The sequence below is a fragment of the Lingula anatina genome, chromosome 4 (assembly GCF_051362555.1).
Source record: "Lingula anatina isolate TDL-2025a chromosome 4, LinAna3.0, whole genome shotgun sequence".
Taxonomy (NCBI): Eukaryota; Metazoa; Brachiopoda; class Lingulata; order Lingulida; family Lingulidae; genus Lingula; species Lingula anatina.
In genome coordinates, this window is record NC_141770.1 from 943,750 (window position 1) to 948,293 (window position 4,544).

Here is a 4,544-nt window from a genome sequence, read left to right on the forward strand (position 1 = left end):
ATCCTGTATTGCTCCTGGTTTACTCTCTTGTTGAATTAAACTTAACATATATAGTGCAATGTGACTTGTGGATGCCGGGAATATGTTAACCTCTGTAAATTTCCCTGCCCAATTCTTCCACTTTTGAAATATATAAGTATACTTTTTCACTTGGTAACTCTTTACCCAATCTTCGTAAAGTTGCATTATTGAAATCCTTTAATTCCATCCAAACTCCAGATTGGAATACCTGTAAATACAAATAAAGTATTTTGATGAAAACACACCAGTTTATGTTTACTAATATAAAAGCCCATTTTAAAAACATTTCAAATGTTCTTTTCATGCATTATACTGTTTTCAAAAGCCAATCCAGACAATCTCTTTTAACAAAAAAGACTGAATTATCCATTAACTCTTAAACATCGTTAAGAGTAAACAATTAAAAATGCTTTCATTGCCTTTTTTTTTAATTGCTGTGCCAACTTGGCAAATTCTATATACCTGTACCATAGCTTTGTTTGTACTTTTACCAGCTAATATTGTATTTGACAATCATGAAACAAAATAAATCAATACGATTATGTATAAACATTTTGTGCACTGTCCATCCTGATTATCAACTTTCACAATAACACACCTTCATGCCACCAGACCTTTCAAATATATGAATTTCATTTAATGTTGTATAACATTTGTTGCATCGTCAATCCTGACTAGCAAAACTATATCATAATTCACCTTTATCTCATCATACTTTTCAATTGAACTTTTCAATTCTGTATAACAATTGTTGCAGTGTTAAAGGCACATACGTCCTCAGCCGAAATATCAGTGTTTTCACAATAAAGTGTTCAAACTAACGGCCTCAGCATATTAATCGTAACAAATAATGCCCACGACAATGGAAAATAAAGCCTAAAAGCCGATGGATCTGTAAATAAATAGGTATGAAAAGTGCTTTTTTCTAAAATTCGTACGAATATCCAATATGCAAATCAGCTAGGATCCGCCTCGAAGTGTTACGTATCTCTCATTTAAATATGTGTCACATGACCGCAAAGTTATCATGGCGGACAAGGGGGAGCGTAAACTGGTTTGTAAACAAGAACTTGTTAGCCGATTCAGCGAAGAAAAGGAGAAGAAAAGTTGGATAAGAGAAGATGCAGCGAGAGGGTGACAGTCGGAAAAGAATTTTGGAGGCGGAGAGAGGTCAAACAGCGGATAAATGCAAAAACAGTCGAGGCAGTGGCCCTGTTCCTCATTGAATCGGTAAGTTAATATTGATCATGTGGGACATGAAATGGGTGCATGGAAGTTGAAACTTAGCTTTTTGAGAGGTTTTAGGTTTTAATACGATTGAAAAACACATGGATTTTCTCTACAGATGATCCTTGTGCAAATAGCCTTAGGGAAAATTCGAGTGAGATCAAATGCCGTCTCAGAGACTGCGAGTGTCCCAGCTGAATACGTATGCCCTGTACTTTTGCTCCCGAGCTGCTTCATTGTCAGCTTTGTTTCAGTGTTAGTGAGTCTCTGTGCTACGACTCAGTGAAAGTCAACCATTTGAAAACCAACTGATTAGTCCGTGTTATATGAAATAATGCTTAATTATAGTGAGAGTCACTGTTAAATGCTTTCCCTTTTTCCTGAAAGGGACACAGCATTGTTGATATCTCAGCCAGTGTGACTGTGATAGTCAGATCTTTTGTCTGTAGGCTTTCTATAATGAATAGCATATATTTATATATATATTACTTTTAATTAGATATGGCACAAGTGAGGCAGAAGCATCAACCGCAGTTTTTCCATCAACATCCAAATACACCAGTGATTCAGAATTGTAAGTTTTTTTCCTTTTAATAAAATTATAATAAATTTATAACTGTCTTCTTTATACGCTGTGTAAATTTTATGTATTTCTTTTTATTCTGGACATCTCATTTTGAATTATTTATTTTATTCATATTTTTTCATTTTTATTTCAACAGTGGTTACATAAATAAATTAATTAAAAAAATATATATATTATTCTTTATTCCTCATTGGTCAAAATGTTTTTATTATCAGGGTTATGTTGCATGATTCTTTTAATTCTATTCCACAGAAGTATAATAGTGGAACTTGAGTCATCCCATCAACACCCGATGTATTGTGCCAAGCGGTGCAGTTAAACACACCTCCAATTAATAGAGTAAGGAACAGACTAGCCGCTCTGGACCATGATGTAAACAAGGAGGGAGCTGTTCAGACTAATATAGATGGCACAACAAGGTGGTGATACAATTTCTATTTTATTTGAATAAAGGCATTTTTTTTCTAAAAAAAGGAAAAAAGGACAAAAAGGAATCAGAAAGGTAGTTAAGATGGTGTATCATGGAATAATAACTGTAATATTGTTTTATCAATGTTTTATTGTTATCAGAAAAATATATTATAGCTTGGATTTTTTTTGAAAATTTTACAGCTAAAACCCCAGCCTTTGACGTACTGTGGTAAAATAAACTTTTTATATAATTTTGATCACCTGCACTAATTATTGTACTAGCATAAAACTTACTTGTGTGCACAGTGACATGATGTTATGAAATATAAATTGCATTGTATATTGTATTGCATTTCCAGATACCACAGAGCTTATAGTTAAAAGTGGGTGCTGGTCAGTTTACCCTGAGAAAGAGCACAAGACTTATACCAATGTTCAAGCTATTCTAAACAATGCACTGAAGAAGATAATAAATGACAGGGTGGCGATGAGACGAACTATGTTGGAGAAAGGATTTCAAACCACATAGCACCTGTTCCCCCACCTGCAACAGAGCAGTTGGTACAAGAAAGTTTCAAGATTTTAAAGAATTATTTTCCCACATACATTGTGTACTGTCAGACTGCTATTGTTCTGACCTGAAAATGGACAGGCTGTTGGGCACTGCACACTAGGACACGAGTTTCAAAAATTGTTTTATAAGACTAGTTTCTCTCACATACTACCGAGTGTAGTGTGATTTATAGTACCATTTGAAATGTTGCACTTACTGGCAATTTTTGGTGCATGTCGTGGCGCAGAATGTGGTCTGCTAGGACAGTTTCTTTACATGTTTACTCTATTACACATTATTTAAATATAAGAAGCAGACCTGCTAGTTATGTGGTATTGTAATGGTAGGGGAGAATATCTGACCGAAAATGGGAAGCTCTGTTGAAAAGATTGCTGCCTAATCAACATTGCTAATGTGTAATATGTTGTGTTAACATTCAATAGCCTTGTCTTTGCATGCTTGGCATGGATGGAAAATTACGTACTGTGGGTATGTGGCCCACAAGTTTCATTCCGTAACAATTGTAATATAATTTTCGTTATAAGAATAAAGACCAAGAGCAGCAATTTATCCACGAAAATAGTATTTTAATTTCAATACCTCTTTATAATAATAATAAAGATGATGATGATATTTTTTCAGCTAATATACATAAAATACAATTAAAAATAAAGGAAAATGCATCTCTTAGAAGTTCCTCAAAATTCTCAGCTGCTGAAACAAATTAGTTTTCTTCAATTTCAATTGACCATTTGAAAGGTTTTACTGCAAAATGGTTGCTATCAAGGAAAAGAAGATGAATAAAACACTATCATTTGTATATCTTACAACAATTACTAACAACCGAGTCACTTCTGATCACCCAAGTGTTTCTGGAAAAACTCCACATACTGCCCGAAAAGAGGAATACTTTTCTGTTCCCTGCCCCTGTCTATAGGCAGTATGTCCATTTACCTTCACAGGGTCCATCATAAAATGCAGCAGGTTTCAGCAGTATAAGTGGACCAGACTGAGGATGCCTTCATTCAAAATCAGCACACCAAAATGTTAAAGGTTAGCCAGAAAATGGCCAGTAACCCAAACCCCTTCATGCTATAAAGTTGTTGAGCATAAATACTTTTTGTCATTTCAGGTATTGAGGTAAGAGGTTCATAAAACTAGGAGGTAGGAGTGTTGTGCACTGTTGAATACCATAGCATATTTTCTCTGACTCCTGTAGATAAACAGTTTGGGGTGTTGCTGCTTGGTTCAGGATGTTATCCCCCTGGCTAGCAGCCTGGTGTTCAACACATTGGCTAGATGGTTTTCATGACAGCTCACCTACACTCCCTTTGCTTTGCCATCTGGAGAAAAAGCAAATACATCAGAGGCAGAATTGAAGGGGGTTTCGGGGGGGGGGGGGGGGGGGGCTTTCCATCCATGCCCCCCCCTTTCACATAATCCTGGATCCGCCCCTGTACATATATCATGAAGTATAGCAAATCATGAGAATAGTTAGTTACTTTCTTTCACTTTATTATAAAACAAGGGCTACTCATTTGATAAGTCTTTGATCTCATCATTTAGATATAAGAAAAAGTTATTTACTGAGCTTCGTTTTTTTATAAAGCGTGCCAGCTAACACTGCATCATCCAGGGCCGTAGGCTCCGGGGGGGGGGGGGGGGGGGGGGGGGCAGGGGGGCAGCTTTGTCTGTGCTTTGTTTGAGGTGCAAAAAAATAATTGCAATTTCTGACTTCTGATTGAG

The 4,544-nt window shown here is 36.0% G+C and overlaps 1 long non-coding RNA gene across 1 annotated transcript; it reads left to right on the forward strand.

The window, feature by feature from the left end:
- The first annotated feature begins 2,092 nt into the window (after positions 1-2,092).
- LOC147762011 (uncharacterized) lies at positions 2,093-3,187 on the forward strand. Its single transcript, XR_015333726.1, has 2 exons — positions 2,093-2,253; positions 2,605-3,187. It is a non-coding gene; the product is annotated as an uncharacterized LOC147762011 (long non-coding RNA).
- The last annotated feature ends 1,357 nt before the right edge of the window (positions 3,188-4,544 follow it).